Raw genomic sequence first — 20,348 nt, 5'->3', positions numbered from 1 at the left:
TTCTGAATGGTTTCTTGCCAGCCGCCCTTCCACTGAGACCATTGCTGATTAGGCTCCGTTGAACAGTAGATGGATGAACTCACGGGGCCAGATGCATCTCTCAGGTTCTATGTCAGGTCTTTGGTGGATTTGCTCTTGTTTCTTAAGGACATCAATCTTGGGTACTGTTCATCTACTCTACATAGCTTTTCTGCCAGTTCTTCATTTGTTTCCCACTTGTCTAGTTTCCTCAAACTTTTTAAGGACACACTGCACACCACTCCAACATATGTAAAGTTATCAGCTGGTCTTTTTAATCACCTTGTTGGAACAAAAACTACATTTGTTCTGTAAAACTGTGTTACCTTTGATTTTTTTCATAGAAAAAAAGAAAAGCTAAAGATCTAAAGGTACAATTTAAAATAGTTTCTTTGCTAAGTGATAAGTGTAGACAACACTGATTCATCCCTTGAGTTAGGCCCCTTTTTCATGCATAAATTAAGGTACAGCAGGTCGGTATCAGTGCAAAAAACAGACAAACAAAAAAAACATTCCTCTGAAAATTGTCAGGTACAAGGACTGGATTGAAAATGAGTGAACAAGTGGCCAATGTCCAAAGAAAATGTTTTGAAAAACCTTCAGAAAGACTGTTGCTCAAGACAACTTATTTAATATTTAGAAGAAAGTCAGGCTCCTTGGAAGAAAAATACGAAGTAATGCGGGGTGGCTTGAGACTTGTGCACTACTTTTTTTAATAAAATATTATTAGAAACTGCTTAAGTATATGAAACAGTATGAAATGTAGGTTCTTTATCTATATTATCATGTGAATCCTGTTAGTGTGTTATATAGTTTGTGATTTTATACATTAATTACTAAAGTATAGATGTATCTAAATCAAAGAGCAGGTTTAGACGATATGAGGCTTTCGTGGTTCTCATGAGAATTTCCTTTAAAACCAAATTAAAACCACAGAAACTTTCCTGCTGAAAAGCAGATGACGTCCATAAACAACCCTCTGTGTGTGTGTCGGATATGCGGGATGGCACACAGACACACACACGACCACTGAGCATCTGGCGAGGCCTGCCCCCTCAAATATTGGCTTTTTGATAGTCAACTCTCATCGAGCCGTCTTTTGGGGTAATTAACACAGCAGAGAGAGAGCAGCACATCACATGTTTTATAGCATGAGCCAACAGACAATGTATGCACAGGTGAGCACACACTATGCTCGCCATGCATGCATGCATGCAGAACTTCACTAACATGACATTTATTTTATCCTACCCTTAAGGTCCCCAGAGCCACCTACTTATTTACTTAATTTAACCGTTCCACGCCAAACTCTTCCACCCCCTTACCCCCCTCAGACCCCACAGAGAAAAATCTCCCCCACTCTTCCACACATCAGAAAACAGCAATCCATTTGAGAGCGAGCTGACAGGAAGTAGGTCATTTTCACATGGAGCTATACCAGATTGAGCGTCTCCTACGCCGTTCCTCGCTCTCGCGCACATGCACACACTCCCCCTCTATCTCACCCTTTGTCCGCCTCCACTCTAGTGCTTGAAGTGGGGGTGAGAGCAGATTCAAATCCCCAAACTGAATCATACCACTAAGCAGCTTTGCAATCCAGGCACACACACCCACCCCTCCACAACTGTAAATAACGGAGGGGAAAAAGGGAAAGTTATTTCCTCTCGTCTTTATCTATCTACTGTATCGCTCTCTCACACAGTCTGAATCAGTCCCTCTCCCCGGTCCTGCTCTGTAAGACAAAGTGACAGAAGCAGCATGGACTATTAGGTTATTATGTTCGGAGGGCATGGAGCTCATGTTATCACAGATGAGCAGTCGGTCGAGAGAGTAGGGATCCAGATGGGTGTAGATAGACATTTTTCTCACACTGTCTACCAAGACAAAGCAAAAGGGGAAAAAAGAAAGAAGCAGGGTGCAGTGCTTCAAAAAAGAAGAAAAAGAAAAGAAAAAGATATAAGAAATTTATAAACGCAATTATTACACATAAGTGGGTCAAATGTTAATGGAGTATAAAAACTGTGTCGACCAAGCAGTGCAAGACTGAATGATGACGCACTCGTAATGTGCCAAGACATCAAAAGAAGCTCTTTTATTAGCTTGACTGCACTGAGGAAAAACCATATTTTAAGATGTAAACTCTGACACATGGCATAATGGTGCTCTCTTCTTACTCTTTTACTTCTCAAAGCGTCAATTAAGCCTGTAAATGTTCCAAATGACAAGGAAACTGTCGCTATTAACACAGCTGCTATTACATTTAGACAATACAAGATATTTTTTGTAAAAGATTTGCAAAGTGGGAACATCGGAGGGAGAAGACGATTGGGGCTGTGTGGGTTGTACGGGATCTTTTTATTATTATATATTTTCAGTCTTTTTTTCTTTATGGCATCTTCAGATAGATGACTTTTGCTGTAGTTACATGTGAGGAAACAGAGGTTTTAAACCACTGCATGACCAAACCAACTGAGATGATGTGCTGTGCACGTGATTTACCTTTGAAATTGATGCATTCAAGACCAGGACCAGCTCTCCAACTATCGCAGTCAGATGCCGTCTTCAAAGTGACTTTGGTGCATCAGGACTTTTATCAGTTTGCGACTGAATGCATGGAACTGCCAACTTTACCTCAATCTATTTGTGATAATTTGTCAGTTAACTGTGTCTGTTTTCCACAGAAATCAGCCAGAACCTCGCAGATCTGAAACTAAAATTTAGAAATTCCTCCAAAAACAGCAATGCAGTTACTGCACGATGGAGATTTATCTGCAAAATTACATAGTTGATCGGAATATGACCAGAATGCAACCAGTTGAGGAAAGTCCTCTATTGGAAAGACTTGTTCAAAAAGAGATGTTATGGACTGACTCAGACAGATTGCCAACATGTTGGAACCTACAGATTTAGGGTGTTGCACGCTCAACCAGTGGGCGATCAACTAGCTGCCTCAGCTACAGTTGATGAATATGAGAAAAGTGAATGCAACCACCAAGCAATCACCAATTTAACACAGCCATAAGAAGGTTGCAGTTCTGTTTTTACTCTGGAGTGACTGAACGATTAGGAAAATTGATGTATCTGAAATGTTTAAATATATTTGATTCAGTCTTAATGCATTCTTACTTGGCAGAAAGACTGATACATACTCAGCCATCTAATAAAAATGAGTATACTGTATTTTGCTCATTTTTGGGATCCTTTAATCACATTACTAGATTCTGTGATCAAATCTCTAAATCTAATACTTTACTCCTGCAGCAACTACTGAACTCCAGACACGGCACAGCAACTAGACCCCAGAAAATGAGTGCAACCACTTAAAAAAAAAGTCTTCTTCTTTTACACTTTGGTTTTCCACACAGATTAAACAAAAAATAAAAACAAAAAAAAGCAGTACATCATGTTAATTAGTAAATATTAGACTGTTTCCTTTGTTTCTAGCCTACGATAGAAGTGGTTTCATATTGCCTAGACAGACAAAGTTGTATCAGCCCTCTTATCAAAGTCTTTGCAAGATAGCAAACAAGCCTAAAAATGTCAAGCCACTTCTGTGAAATCAGACTAAAAGTTCATTGTTGACCCTGTTAAAAAAAATAACTCTACAACTTTAAAGGTTTGTCATGCCTGGAGAGCACAGAAAAATTGTAACTGGTATCCATGACAAACTCCATCCCGTGATAGCCCCAAAACAGCCACTACAAGGACTGCTTTGTGGACTTAAATGTGTGACATTTTTCATTGAGTGTAATGCTGAACCCGTGGAAAAGGGTCTGTGGAGGGTTAAAGGAGCGCAAAGAAAGTTGTGACGAGTCTGCTTCTAAGAGAAACAAAGACACAAACGGGAGTGTTTAGTGGCAAACGGCAAAGAAAAGTAAAGGCACAAGAGTGAACAGATAGCAGCCCACCAGACATCTTCACACTCTCTGCCTCTGTTGTTCTCGATTCTTGGCTGCAGTTAAGTATCCTCATAAAGCGGTAATTGTGGAGCAAAGAGACCCCGCGGACAACCTACGTCTGAAATGCGCAAAACACTCCTCCATCCCTCCTACTCTGGCTGAAAGAGCTCGACTGGACCGGAGAATGGGACAAATTGTCTGAGAAGATCAAATCTGTTTTGGTTAACAATCCCCCTGCTGTGTGTGTTTTGTAGCATGTGGAAAACTCAGAGTAATGTGATATGATTATAAGGCCAAATATCACTGTGCAGCCGGCCCTGGGCATCAGATGCACTATACATCTAGAAGTTTGTGAGTGTGTATTTCCATTTTTTCAAAAAAATCTAAATTAGGTTATATACAAACGCTCCACGCTCAACCCTAGGCTCAGCCACACAGATTACCAAAGCAACACCACTCAGCCATTTTATATTATGACTTAGGGGGCTGCTGCTCCAGTTATAATCAATACATCATCATAACAGTTCAAACTTGCGTGCTTAGCCTTTTTTCCCTGCATTAGTAGCCAAGAATGTACGGATGAGTAACTGCCCCTGTGCTGAAGTTTTCACAGACATCACGTGATCCCGAACATTTCCAACAGAAAGGTCACCGAGTCTGAATCTTCCCCTTCTCGGGCTCACACGCATCGTTTTCCAGTCTTCAAGCCCTGTAACCAGACGGGTCATCACCGGCTCTATGGGTCAGCAAAAAGGTCACAAGCCATGTGCTGTTACTGGTTGTATGAGAGACATACTTAACTGATCATGATTAGCACTTTATATTAAGATGCATATGTTTACTGTTAACAGGTAAAGCTGCTCATTTCCCAAGGGAGCATCAATATCGATGGATGGATCCATGTTTGATTTTTTCCCTCCTGTTCATCCAGCACTGGGGGGATCGCACTAGTTTGTGACACCCTGCTCCACTACACTATGGAACCACTACTTACTCACTGTTAACCAACAGACTTATTAACGCTTTGTCATGCAATTCATATACGTATGGGTGACCCTACTTTCACAGGTAAAGGTCCTGTCTACTTGGACCTTCCTGCTCTTTTTGTTGTATTTTTACCAACTAAGATGGTGTGAAAAGACCTTTGAATGGTTAAAGTCTCTCATGTTGAGTTAGATTTTCTAAAGCCTGAAAAACAGAGCCCAGGGAGCATGAAGAGCCCCAGTCAATCATGTCACAAAAGGCAAATTTATAATCAGAATCAGATTCTGATTAGATATATTTAATTTAAAGTATATAAGCACTAAAAAACACAAAAATAGCTATTTTTGTGTTTTTAACATAAAAATACACCATATGAGTTGAGTGTCGACTACTCTTGTGGTACAGTCACTTTATAAGACCCATACTGACCAAAGTGTGTAAGACAAATTAATTCCATGCTATTCTTAAACAGCCGTCAGAAGATTGAGGGAAAATTCTTGGTTTTACCGAGTTACCAGAAACAATGACACAATCAATGAAAAAACCACGATCCCTCTGTTAGAATAACACATCATATGATTGTGACATGGTTGCTCAAATCATCATGAAAAGATGCTAATTATTGACAATGGAAAGATATCCACAGCCTTGCAGTGTGTCAAAAAAGTCCTATGTGCAAAACAATACATCTGTGATGAGCTCAGCTGGCATGGGTCAGGGCAAATGGCCAATTTCATTGTGTACTTTGTTAAGATTAAGTTTTACTTCATGGATAGTGTTCCTTAGCGCTGTTTAGCTTTTAGCTTTATTTCTTAATATCTTAATAAAATGGAAAAGAAGAACCCAGGTCAAAAAGAAGCCAAACAGGAAGCATGTTTGCAGATCACTCTCCTTCCTTGCAGTATTTAGGTCAGTGAGTTAAAAGAAAATCAGCTATGATTAGTGGCAAAGTCTTATGACCGGATATAAATGTGTCTTGTCTGCTCCAGATTTTCATAGTGGTCATAAAAAGAGATCACATGCAAATTATTCATGCCACAGATAACTGAGGCTGTTTTTCAAGTCCACTCATGATCCACACTTACATAATCTCAATGTAATTCTTTATTGAACTCTGTGATCACATTCTATATAAAAAAAGAAATTTCAAAAAGCACAACAATTAATACTTGTGGATGTATACAGCAGTGCTAAAGGGCACATTAGAGCTATAAAATATATTTACGAATGCACCTAATGAAGCTGAAAACTGCCCGGGGCCTTGAATAATACACGACAGACAGAAGGACCCCAGTTACTGTCTGACGCGAAACCCTACTGCAAAAGAGATTAGAGCTGAATCATGTGGCTTTCATTGGAAAATATAAAAATATATATATATTTAAAAGTATAACTAGTTTCTGGAATAGGAGTGTGAGTTCACTGTGCTCAAATGGCCTCCACATTCACCAGATCTCATTCCAACAGAGCACCTTTGGGATGTGGTGTAGCGGGGGATTAGCTCCATGGATGTCCAGCTGACAAATCTGCATCGATCGTGTGATCCTGTCATGTCAATACCAAAATCTCTGAGGAATGTTTCCAGCACCTTGTTGAATCTATGCCACAAAGACTTAAGGCCTCAGTTCACTGTATGAAACTTCTGGACGCTACTGGAGAAGAAATGAGGAGCTTATTGAAACCAAAAGAGGGTCCAAGCTGGTACTAGCAAGATGCATCCAATAAAGTGGCCGTTGAGTGAACATGACAGTGGGCCAGGGGCCAATTAATTAACAAACTATACCAATATTCTCTCTTTGAAATTATTTTCACATCAGTTATCTTGACACAGAATTTGTAACAGAGCTTCTCTATTGAAAAAGAAAGTGGCTGGTAGGTCAGTCCTGTGGTTATCCTGATTTTTCGCTGGTTATAGGTTCATGAGCTTGAGAGTTGAGAGTAACACTCTTGAACAGAACCATGATAGAGAACAACAGCAAACAGAGACAGCGAAACATTTCCTGATTTTCACCAAGTTTTCAGTGAGACAATGGAGGGGATGTCTACAGCAGTTCAGTGGCCTAGGTTGGGCTCCATGTAACAATAGCAACCACATAAACATGAGGATGCCAGAACCCATTCCCACAACAGGCTACTTAAGGAGAACTAACACAAGCTGACAGCACAGCCCATGCTGGACTGTGGAGAATGATGTAAGGGAAAGTTGATGTTTCAAAATTAGGTGACACACAGGAAAAAAATGACCTCCAAATGGTTTATATTCAAATTCAAAATTCTCATGTTTAGCAAATCTCTATGTCACTGCTATAGTTAAAATACAAGATACCAACATGTGACTCAACAAGATCCCTATTCTCACCGGAGTTTTACAATAAAACACACAAACCACATTCTCTTTTCTTCTCCTCGGTTCTCATGATGATTGACATGCATTCAGAAGAGGAGCGTGTCCTTATGGTGGTCTGCCCTGTAACAGGCAGCACTGTGGCTGACTGCAATAAGAGCATCTACACTGTTTTTAGCAGCTTGTTCCGCACTCATGTAAGCTGCAATTGTGGCTGGTAGGTGTGTAGTAATTGTTCTTCCCCTCGGCGTTACTCCTACTCACTGCTCTCAAGCATGCACAGGCCTAGAGAAACACACACACACACACACACACACACACACACACACACACACACACACACAGACAGACAGGCGGGCGCACCGACAGCCTCTTTGACAGTTTCTGCCTCTTGACAGATGACAGCAGCGGTGTGGAAATGGCACACATTCCTCTTATTGCAACTGTCCAGTCGGGCCCAACCAGGTCTCCATACACCGCCTAATCTTATTCTTTAAATCAGATTCTGTGCATTGTCTTTTATCTTCAACTCATCCTTCTTTTCTCTTAAGATGCAGCAGCCACTTTCCACATGAGAACACTCAGCTCCCACATCAGCACTAACAGAGAAATCAAAATGCCCATCTTCGCTTAATAAAAGCTTCCAAATACATCTGCCATGCACTCCATATTAGATCAGCAGCACTGATGGTGCAGCAGAGTGAGGTAAGGCAGCAAACCCTAACAGCAGCAGCAGAGTGCATTCGTTTTTGCAGCTGGGGTTCAATATCATTTTATTGAATCTGAATCACTTAAAAAAAAAAAAGATCTCATCAGTAATGGCTTCCATTATTTGTACTTCATGTTTGCAGTAAAAGCTTAATAAACCAGCTACTGGAGAAAAGTTTTCCTTGGTTCTGACTTTAAGTTTAATATGAACATGACGGAAATGAACTAAGTGAGAATAAGTGAGACTGAGCCTTTACACACCGGACTTGTAAAATCTGTGACTATTTCGTTACATACATTTTTCAGACTCACCCATTCTTTATGGAGCTGCTCATAACCATGGTGTAATTTCACTCAAAAATCTGTGACATTTATTTTTTCACACCAAGCTCGATCTTATAGCATGCAAATAAGCAGATCTGACCAATGAGATCACTGCATTGCACTTGTAGTTTCAAACATGCACCAGTACTGAATATACAAATAGTAAAATAATACTTTTTTTTTTTTTTTTTTTTACCTCAGACACACAGCCAGACATTGCTCCAGGTCTGAAATCATTTCTCTGCCTCCTCTGATTTGGACCTAACTCTGCCAACAAGACTTCAAACTGACCCACATGCATGGAAGAGTTTGTTTCACGAGTATAAAACAAAAGGAACAAGAAAGAGCACCTCCAAACTCAAGATCATGGTCCTCAGCCTGAAAATAGTAGAGTGCCCACTCAGGGTTAGGGATGAGTTGTTGCCCAAGTGGAGGAGTTAAAGTATCTTGGGATCTTGTTCACAAATGAGGGACAGTCGAATGAAAGACTCACGGACTGACTCCATAGTGATGTGTTGTGGTGAAAACAGAGCTGAGCCTGAAAGTGACCTACATTCCTAGCCTCACCTACGGTCAGGAGCTTTAAGTTGTGACCAAAACAGCCTGTATTTACAAGTGGAAGAAGTTAGCTTCCTCTGAAGAATCTCTGGGCACTCCATTAGATATAGGATGAGGAGCGCAGATCAAAAGGAGCCAGTTGAGGTGATTCAGCCATCTGACCAGCACATTCTAGGCAAGGTGTTTTGGGCATGTCCTGCTGGGAGAAGACACTTGTTTAGTTTTGTCTCATAAGAGCTGGAAGAATTGTTAGAGAGACAGAGGTCTGCGCATGTCGGCTTTGACTGCTCCTGCAACTCAAACCTGGGTAAATGGTAGAGAGTGGATGGATGGGTGGATGGATAGATGGATCAGATGAAAGTTTTCTGCCTATCAAAATAAAAATGCATGTCTATGACAAACAAGGGAGGTGAACACACCATAATCAAGAGAAATATAAGAAGAACCTAAACAAACCATAATACGTGTAGTTATCAAGGTCAGTAGTGCAGGATAAGTGGAGTGAATGCAATAGAATGAACGGTGAAGACATACCAAAAGGCAAAACGAATGGATGTCTTGGACATGAGAGCGCACCAGCAACTGAGCTCTGAGGGAGTGCTTTTAAAAAGCACTCTCACACCAAGCCAAGTCTTACCAGCCGCCCCCTCTTCACTAACTGCAAGAAAAGGTGCAAGACAAGCACGACGGAGCGGCTCGTCACGCCATCACCAATGCTTTCACTTTCCACACTGCTGCTAAAGGTTTTTCACACGCCTGCACCTACAAGAAATTAAAAAACTGACCCTATGAATCCACAAGATTCAAAAGTTCAGAGGTCACTAAAGTGATCGCACTTCATCCTACAAGGAATGTGAACCGCCAGATCAACATATGAACCTGGCTAAAATAAAAGACGTAGCAAATTTTTATCTTTGTGTGAAAGATAAAAACAACTTCTGCCTGTTAAAAAATACTCAAACTGCCCAGTTTGAGCACTGAAAAACACATCTGATGTGGGAAACTGCATTTGGTTCTTGGACCTGACACATTTAGACATAATACTTTATTCTCTTTGAGAATGAAAACCTGTTTAATGTTTTAATTTTGTATTTAGTTAGTACATGCAACCACCACGAAACTCCATCAATATCAAGGAAAAGAAAAACCTCTCTTTGCACTGCTCGTTCGCCTCAAAGAGATGACTGACTTCCAAATCTACAGCAGTCACTTGTTGTTGGTGCTCATCTCAGAGACAACCAAAGCATTCCCCTTTATGAAAATTAGATTACAAAGGAAAATCAAAGGTTACATCAAACACAACATGGCTGTTTGATTCTTCAAAGCCTCAAAGACCATATAACACAATCCCTTGAAGCAAGACAGTCTCTTCACACAACCCACTAGTAACAGTCAAGTATTCATGAAGTGCATTTGCCAAATTTCACTCTAAAGCTTCCTTTTCCCTTTGGATTCGAAAGGCATTCTCTCATTGGTTTATTTTTGGGTCATCATATGCAATTATTCTCAGACAAATTGCTCGAGCGGCTGCTGTGATACGATCCCTGGTTGCCTGCCACGTCACAGAGGCTGGTATTGTTTTCACCTTCTGTAAATTTCGAGTCACTGAGCGCATAGATGGCCTTTCATCATGACTGTTAATGAATTCTTTCACAAAGTGTTGAATTATTGCTGCTGGATATACGTTTTGACTGAAACAGTTTACAAAGTTTTGCAAGTATTGCAACTGATAAACGATCGCACCGTCAGTCTGCGGAAAGTCTGTCAACAGCAGAAAGACGGAGACCTTTTCTTATCACACAGACTACATCCTACTTGCCTTTTTACCAGAGAGCAAAGAAATTTGAAGGGAAGAAAGTGATCTTGACAGCCTGCTGCCTCACCAATCACCAGCTGACAGTGAGAGCATAGGTATGTTTGAGATGAACCCAATTGCAGTTTTGTTTTTTTCTTTTCCGCTCTTTGTAATCTCACACCCTGTCTAGACAAGACCTTTACTAATTGACGGAGGAATCAACTGTTACGCAAACACCACCAACTCCCAAGTCAAGAAGCCTGGATGCGTGGGGGCTACAATAAGCCCTGAAGAATTTTTCTGTTGAGTCAAATGTGTTGAGATGACGGCTCCCTCGTTTAATCATCAGCAATCTCCACATAATGTCTCCTTTCCCAGCCAGCCTACATAGCTAATTACAGGATAGCCTGAGCACGAGAAACTCAAAAACTCAAAAAAGTTGCTGTTTACAACAATGGATCCCGAAGTTGGGCTTGTGGATCACCCAAGGGGTTGAAAGATGCTTGCAAAAATAAGAAAAGACAGAAAACATTTCTGCTATGAAAAAAATACTTTTTTTTCCCACCCCTTGTTTATGAAATGTTTGGTTAAGCTGCTCAGAGCTAACCAGAACTAAGAAGCAGAGATGGAAAATTGTCTCAAACTGTGTAAAACTTTCCTAACAAGACAGAGTATTCCCAGAACCCCTCCCTGAACCACCAACTGTCTAATCAGCCTAACTTTACCAAATGTAGTGGGCTAGGCAAGGCAGGGCTTGTTTAAGTCAGAATGCTACTGCTGTACTGGGAAAACTTATAACCCAACTTCTCATGTGACACAGCACACTGTTGCCATCTCTATACAATATTGTTTCTTATTTCTTTCATATATTTCTAGATCTTCAGTTTCTGTGCACAGTATTAAGCGGTATTGCCTTCAAACGTAAGAAGAGTGATCAAAGAAAATAAGTTGAAATGTATATTTATTCTATAGATATACATTTAGTCTCTCTAGAATTTGCTTTCAAGGAGCCAGATGTTTTTTAAAGTAGTCCTGAGCAATAGTTCTCCAGGCTTTGTGAAGCTCTTTCAAAGCTTTTCTTTGGACATTGGCTACTTTGTCATTCATTTTTACAGGGAGTGCAGAATTATTAGGCAAATGAGTATTTTGTCCACATCATCCTCTTCATGCATGTTGTCTTACTCCAAGCTGTATAGGCTCGAAAGCCTACTACCAAATAAGCATATTAGGTGATGTGCATCTCTGTAATGAGAAGGGGGTGTGGTCTAATGACATCAACACCCTATATCAGGTGTGCATAATTATTAGGCAACGTCCTTTCCTTTGGCAAAATGGGTCAAAAGAAGGACTTGACAGGCTCAGAAAAGTCAAACATAGTGAGATATCTTGCAGAGGGATGCAGCAGTCTCAAAACTGCAAAGCTTCTGAAGCGTGATCATTGAACAATCAAGCGTTTCATTCAAAATAGTCAACAGGGTCGCAAGAAGCGTGTGGAAAAACCAAGGCGCAAAATAACTGCCCATGAACTGAGAAAAGTCAAGCGTGCAGCCGCCAAGATGCCACTTGCCACCAGTTTGGCCATATTTCAGAGCTGCAACATCACTGGAGTGCCCAAAAGCACAAGGTGTGCAATACTCAGAGACATGGCCAAGGTAAGAAAGGCTGAAAGACGACCACCACTGAACAAGACACACAAGCTGAAACGTCAAGACTGGGCCAAGAAATATCTCAAGACTGGTTTTTCTAAGGTTTTATGGACTGATGAAATGAGAGTGAGTCTTGATGGGCCAGATGGATGGGCCCGTGGCTGGATTGGTAAAGGGCAGAGAGCTCCAGTCCGACTCAGACGCCAGCAAGGTGGAGGTGGAGTACTGGTTTGGGCTGGTATCATCAAAGATGAGCTTGTGGGGCCTTTTCGGGTTGAGGATGGAGTCAAGCTCAACTCCCAGTCCTACTGCCAGTTTCTGGGAGACACCTTCTTCAAGCAGTGGTACAGGAAGAAGTCTGCATCCTTCAAGAAAAACATGATTTTCATGCAGGACAATGCTCCATCACACACGTCCAAGTACTCCACAGTGTGGCTGGCAAGAAAGGGTATAAAAGAAGAAAAACTAATGACATGGCCTCCTTGTTCACCTGATCTGAACCCCATTGAGAACCTGTGGTCCATCATCAAATGTGAGATTTACAAGGAGGGAAAACAGTACACCTCTCTGAACAGTGTCTGGGAGGCTGTGGTTGCTGCTGCACGCAATGTTGATGGTGAACAGATCAAAACACTGACAGAATCCATGGATGGCAGGCTTTTGAGTGTCCTTGCAAAGAAAGGTGGCTATATTGGTCGCTGATTTGTTTTTGTTTTGTTTTTGAATGTCAGAAATGTATATTTGTGTATGTGGAGATGTTATATTGGTGTCACTGGTAAAAATAAATAATTGAAATGGGTATATATTTGTTTTTTGTTAAGTTTCCTAATAATTATGCACAGTAATAGTCACCTGCACACACAGATATCCCCCTAAAATAGCTAAAACTAAAAACAAACTAAAAACTACTTCCAAAAACATTCAGCTTTGATATTAATGAGTTTTTTGGGTTCATTGAGAACATGGTTGTTGTTCAATAATAAAATTATTCCTCAAAAATACAACTTGCCTAATAATTCTGCACTCCCTGTAGTCCAGACCATTGAACAATATCAGTCATGGATTGGCCTCCCCAGAGCTCAGACATTACCATTGTTGAAGCAGTGTGGGGTCATCTTGACAGAGAATGGAACAAAAGGCACAAAAACATCCAAAGAAGAGCTTTGAGTGTCCTTCAAGAAGCCTGAAGAACTATTCCTGAAGACTACTTAAAGAAATCGCAAGAAAGCTGTCTCAGAGAGTTCAGGCTGTGTTGAAAAATAAAGGTGGTCACACCAGATACTCACCTTCAAGCTCATTAGAATTGTGCAAACTACAGAGTAAACTTGGGGTGGCTGAGGACTGCATAATGAAAAATAAATGGAAGTTGACAGCATTTTTACACATGTACAAACTAATCAATCTACTCAACCAAAGCTCCAACTTCCCCGTGCACAATCACTAGAAAAGCGGCGCTTTCAAAATGGAGAATAAATGTTCCCTGAGCATCACCAACCACGTGAAGAGGATCTGTTTATCAGAATTTGACCCCTCAGTTCGGCCATGCGTTGCTGTTGACTTTACAGCTCCTGCCTAATATAAGGCAAACTGCTCGTCACCCATCACTTTGAAGCTGAAAGTTTATTACTCGTGGACGATGGAGGCTGAGGTCGTGTGGGTAGTCCATTAATACATTTCACATCCCATCACATCAGCCAAAGGTGTCCTTTGTTTGCACGGATAGTCGCTTCAATTGCTCACCACAAAGTTGACATTAGTCCAGTGCATTAGTTTCACCTGTCAGTGCTGTAACGCGCAGAATTCCACTGCCACTATGGTCTGTGGTCACAACACCGCTGCTAGTCTGTTCCTGTCTGTACTTTAATGTCAGATATTTGTAAGCTCCCACATGTGGCCTTCCTCAGTAAAGGAACTCAAATCTGCTACTGACCTCCACCAGGATCGATGTCTGTGGTGTAAAAATCTGAATCCTAATTGCTTCTGCTACCCACAGTCTGAAATCAGTGGTCCATAATGTCAAGAATGATCAAAGAGATTACAATAATAATGACAGCTTAACAGGCATGAAACTAGCCAAGGAGACGGGGCTGAGCAAGCCCATTTTAGCCATTAAAAGTCAGAGGTATAGGCCTGATTAGAAGAAGAAACACAGTAAACCATGCAGGTCCATCTTCTCCGAGGTTGTCACGACACGCAAGTCCTCTAGACACTCTTAGCTGCACCTCTGTCCCCTCACCCCAGGAAGTGACTGCAGTGTGACACAGCACACACTGTCTGATATGCAAGCCTTGAGCAGATGAGCAGCAACAGAGAGACAGAAATGGAGGAGGCAGCAGTACAGGCTGTTTATATTGGGTTCAGGCCTAAAAATCGTGAAAAAAGTATACACGATATACAGGGATACAGAGAGGGAGAGGCAGTCAGTAGAGCAAAGAGACACTCCAGCTGACGAGTTGGACTTTATTTCCACTTTTCTTCTTGCAAAAGAGCAGGAAGGACAAGAGGCATGTGAAGAGGTGGAGAGGGGGAAAAAGAAGTTCATAACAGAGTTAAAACCTGAGCTTTTTTCCTCCTTTATTACACAAAATATGTGGGTGGTTCAGGTTCAGACGATTGCTCCTTCCCAGGTTCTGGGTAAAAGGGTTTTTCCAGAATCTGAGCTTCTGCAAACAAGAGCCCTTTATTTAACCTCTCATTTTAAATCCCACTAGCTGAGCGCTGATTAGAAGAAAACACTTCTGATTCTTGCATCATTACCACAGAGTAGCACACGCTTGTTTTTCCATACAGAGTCAGATGAAAGTCGCATTAAAACACTCGGGATGACCGTGTTGGCTCATGTGGCCTCCGCATTGCATTAGTGGTAAAATGAATTAAACCCTGTTTCTTTTCTATGTACTGCTGTAATGTGTTTTTGCTGGAAGCATAATTGTTGTTATAACTGGATGATGTTTGCTTTTATAATATTTTCCAGAGCATGTTATGCTTTTGTGCTGTGCAGAAGGTGCACAAAATGGTAAAAATGGAAGATCTGACACCAAGAAGTACTTCATATAATGATAATGTTTAGACACACCGAGGTGTCTCAGCATAACACTTGGCAATGAGCTTGAGCGTAGCATCTTGGAGAGCTCGCCACAGTTTTTATGTGGATTTAGAGCGTCTCAGTGTCGACTGTCTCTTCTTGTAATACTGTGAGAAGAGATCAGTTCTCTGTTTGATGCACATCATCTGTTGCAGGATGTTCTCTTTGCCTTTTTGCTGAAGATATCTCTTTAGGATTGGCTGGTATGTTTGGCCTCGCTTGTCCCGCTGCAAACTGGGCCCAATCGGACGCCTCTCTAACGGTGGCGCATGATGGATGAGAGTCCAGACAAGTGCCTAGAACTGCGTGCTGTATATAAACACAATTTTTGGTTGTCAGGGTCGATTAATTTGTAACATGTGGAGCCCAAATCAACAAGACCAATTGTGAGCTCATGAAGCTTGCCTGTGGAAATGATGATGCACTAACCTTTAATGTAATGCAATCAATGTACAGAAAAAACAGCATTACCGAAGTGCGCCCGGGGAACTTGATTTTTGCGTTTAACTTCTTTGTAAGTGCATGAAAGATTAGCCACACATGCTTCCTTGTATGTGTCCTGTACATATAAGATGTGGCTAATGAGGGTCATACAGGGAAAGTGCATGTGGAAAATGATGTGGAAGATATGAAAATAGCAACTGGGGAGACAGGACACATTTGAATATCAGCTGTTCTAATCTAACTGAAAGCTAGCAGATTGGTTTCCCACTTCCTTTTATACAGATCAGTGCTGAAAATCCCATGTTTTACTACATAGCTACACACATGTATTGCCTCCTGATGGCTTGCAGGCATTTATGACAGCAACATATCCCCTGGGAGTGTCAGCGTCGGAGAGCTGGTGATTTTACCACGAGGAAAATAACAATAATTACTCATTATTGCTTCAGTTTGTGTATCAGCTGAGTCCATTTATGATGAGGAAATTAATCACAGAGCATTTGCATCATGCTCCTCTGGCCGCATTATATAATTAAGACAAAAAACACCCCGTTGAACTCTACTAGAGCGGCTTTGCACAATTTAAAGTTCAAAACAATCCTTATTTATTTTATATTCATTTCATATTCAGTTCATCAGCACCTCACACTTTGAGCTGACTTTCTTTTGATTGGCTGCCCTAAACAAATAAATTATTTGAACACCAGGTGGGTGGAGCTTCTGTGCCTTCAGTCAGAGCCATGTGCCTGTAGTGAAAGAGCTTCTGCTCTTTTTGACATAATACAGATGCTAAAATAAATAAACTGCCTGAAACGGAGCATTTAAAGCAGTCTGAACCTCAGCTTCTGTCTCACAGGGATTACTTGTACATGCACTGACAGAAACTAAGAAAAAGCACAATAGTTTCCCTTTGATGATGACAGATATTTAATGTGGCAAAGGCCAACAAGTAGAGTGAATGAACCTGTGCCTGAGAGTGACTGTAAATTACTCAACCCCTGTGATAACCCTGAGGGCCACTCTCTACCAGTGTGTGTGTGGATTTTAGTAGCGAGTATGCTGGTTGATCAAGCGTGCCCAACCATTAGCAGTGGTTGCTGTGCCATTAATGTGCCACGAGTTACATGCTGTGGATGCAAGATTGTGGACAAGGACAAGAAGTGTGAGTTTTTATCCGTAGGGGTCGTGTGAATGTGTATTTAAGTGCGGCCACGAGTCGAGCTACCATTGTCCACATAGATGCTCCTGCTTATCAGTGCACTTGCGGACTATTCTGCAGCCTGTCAGCCTGACCTGCTCTGTCAGGGCGACTCGCAGTCCTCACTACAGCAACAAAAGACATCCTGTCTTGGAAAACAATTTAACAATTCAAGGGTCAGGGCAAAGGAAAAGAACCTTAAACTGTGGCATGAAGTGCAGAAAATCCTGGTGACACATCACACTACAATTCACATGACAGACTTGGAGGAAAACACCACTTTTTCCATTCACGGTTGCCATCTTTCTTGAATCCTGTTTATATAGATATGTGCATTTGTAAGTTTTCCAGCACTCAAGTAGGAAAGTGGCAGCAAGTGACTCGAACCCATGACCTATAATCCACTAAATGTCATGTTATCTCTGCCTGATTGATCTCCATTTGTCTAAGCGTGGAGAGGACTTACAGGACTCACTAAACCTCTGCGTGAGAATGTCTACACAGATGCATACATTCACAGTCATTTAAACACGTTTCTGTAGAAATATGAGGTATACACAGCTGGGCTGAGCCTTGCACCACTAACCTAGTTTGAGTATCTGACTGCAGCATCAGCTTCCCTATCAGACTCTCTTTGAAACTGTGCCACAGCTGCATGTCTCCATCTCCCTCGCCTAAACATATACAAACCGACTCCCTGTACAAATACACCATCATGCACACACCAATACACACACTGACAGGTTGCTCAAGAGTCCGTGTGCCGTGTGTCACACGGTCATCCTGCTGCACTTTTTCTAGCCTCTCTCTGAGCCAAACGGAGCGCTGCTGCTAGTCTGAATTGCACAGGGCTGATGATGGGGGACGTGAGAGCCAAGACTACATGACTGCAACAACCTCAGCCTCCTCCACCGCACCAGCGGCGCAGTCACAGCTCGTTTTCTCTCACGATGAAAGAAGAATGAATTTTGCATGATGCAGCAGCATCTTACAGCAAAAAAGGCAGTGGGGGTAGGAGGTGGAAACATGCACATTTTGCAAAAAAAAAAAAAGAAAAAAAAAAAAAGCAAAGACCGGGGGTTCACTGTAGCAGTTTACTGACACGTTGACCTCGTGAGTAAAGGCACTGACTGTTACAAATCCCTTCCTAAAAGCTGGGCTGGCAGTGCCACAAACCCTTAGGGAAAGACAAGAGGTCTGTAAGAGGCTGTGGGCTAGCCAGATGTTCAACACTCACACAGACACGTGCATGCAGACACACACGCACACACACTGGGTGTCCAAGAGTGGACAACAGAGCTAAAAAGAAAGGTGTTCTGGACTTTCATAGTTCTCCTTTGTCTGTTCAGCAGCTATGCTGGGAAGAAGCATTAGGACAAGAGAAATGACTATATGCTTTGAATTTTCATAAAACTAAAGTCTCTCCATAACACGTCCAACCGTAGTATGATATCACATTATAGCATTTTCTACTTCAAACCAAGCCGAGACTTCAGTTCGATATAAATGTTGGCTGCTGTCAGCATAAAGGAGCACTTCCCCCAAGGACAAAGTCCAGCTCACAAGTTCTAATATTGTTTAGAAAGTGACCTGGCTCTGAGTCACAACTCAATGGATTTTTCTACTGGCTGGGTTTCCAGGGGGTCACAGAGTGGTCTCCAATCCAGTGTGACTGAAGCCTGAAGCTTAAAATGAACCAAGATTTCAAACAAGTACTACAGTCTTATATGTTACGGGGTGTATGCATGTAAATGAAGAAAAAAGGAATACATTTTAACATTTGTTTCATTATCAATATTTTGTTATATTTTGATGCTTTTGTTGCTTGTAGAAAAATAAATATATATATATGCACAAAAGAATGAAGAATACAGTTCTGCCTGATGGTTAAAAAGATGGATAGAAAAGTAAGAATCAGTGGAACAAAGGGACAGAGAGGACTTCAGTGAGGACCTTGTGAGTTCAGGGAAGTAAAACAGAGTCATTAAGTGCAAAGACAGAGGGAGCGTTGGGGGATGGTAATCAGGTTAAAGCCTTCACCAAGAAATATGCAGCATCTGTTTTAATAAAACAAAATTAGTACGTCTGCCTGACAAATCATAGTTGCACATTGTAACTGAAGAGTAAAGTACACAGTGTTTGCAGACTGTGAAGAATTGCAGTCACGGGGGGATACACCTTTTTCCTGGATCTTCAGCAGGTCAAACAATCTTTCTGTGCTTACATAATTGTTCCAAACCTCCCTTTTCCTGTCCACTTTGGTCAGCTTTCTCTTCCCTTTCCTACAGACCTGAACCCCCCCCCCCACCACCACCAATGAGCCATGAACCCAGACTCCCAAAAGGCCCAAGTAGAGCAGGACATCCTTTGGCTAAAACTCACTTCAGCACATGACTTCCGAGTCCTGGGACCCCTAGCATGCATGCTGTGATTTCTCTTTCCAAAGAGTTGGGGGGGGGGGGGGGGGCACACTACAAGCCCCTTGATGGTTTTAATGCTACACAGACAGATTCCAATCTGTGACTAGGCTTAGCGGTAGGGCTTTATTGCACACTACTGCATGGGTGATGAAGGGGAAACTGGATACTCCTTTAAAAAGCCCTTTGCTATACTTTCCTCCACTTCTCCTGACAAAAATTAAGTCTGCCATCAGCGTCACGGCCTCTTATAAAAGAACCTCAAACCTGTTTTTAAAGGCAGAGAGCGGCAGTCCAAGAGGATTTACGCAAATGACTCGCGTTCACTTGAAACTTAGCGCTTATTGTTACGGTAGCTGAGGCACTGGAACGGACTAAATCCAAAAAGTCAATTTCCATATATGTCAGTCTTTCTTAAAGTGTACCGAGTCCAACTTAAACCACTGAGGGGACACCAAGGTTAAACATAACGTGCTATCTGATATTCTGGGAGGCCAAAGTTGACAAGAGACCTCTGTGTTCACCATCCTCTCAAAGATGAAACATACACACTTCAGTCTATACAGTAATGGCCAGCATAGTGTAGAACCCAGATGTCCATCTCCCCACTGATTTCTCAAGGAAGTTACTGAGCCAATGCAAGTGTGACTGCTTGCGCACGACCAATAGTGTTTGACAGCAATGAGAGCACTCGGCAGCCACAACAGAGGAAGAAACACAATCCTTAACAGAGGTGAGTCACACTGGTGGGAGCAAAACAGTCTAAGAGACTGAGCAGAAATGCTGAAACAATATCAGAAAATGTGAGCTTATGATACCAAAACACACAAGAAACAAAAAACAAAAGTACACATGCCACTGCGCTTTCATGCCTTCAGAAATTCATGAGAACATCAAATATAAAGAAGTAGCTGGGATATAAACATAA

At 41.7% G+C, this 20,348-nt stretch overlaps 1 protein-coding gene and 1 long non-coding RNA gene across 2 annotated transcripts in view; both read right to left on the bottom strand.

Annotated features, from left to right (window-relative positions):
• The window catches only part of cyth3b (cytohesin 3b), a 43,838-nt gene that overhangs the window by 18,556 nt on the left and 4,934 nt on the right, over positions 1–20,348 (bottom strand). The window lies entirely within an intron of this gene.
• LOC120745837 lies at positions 4,469–11,745 on the bottom strand. The gene is made up of 2 exons (XR_005698707.1): positions 7,571–11,745; positions 4,469–7,530 (listed from the first exon to the last, which is right to left on the bottom strand). It is a non-coding gene; the product is annotated as an uncharacterized LOC120745837 (long non-coding RNA).

The sequence above is a fragment of the Simochromis diagramma genome, unplaced genomic scaffold (genome assembly GCF_900408965.1).
Source record: "Simochromis diagramma unplaced genomic scaffold, fSimDia1.1 OVJJ01000321.1, whole genome shotgun sequence".
Taxonomy (NCBI): Eukaryota; Metazoa; Chordata; class Actinopteri; order Cichliformes; family Cichlidae; genus Simochromis; species Simochromis diagramma.
This window is presented reverse-complemented; position numbering and strand designations above follow the sequence as displayed.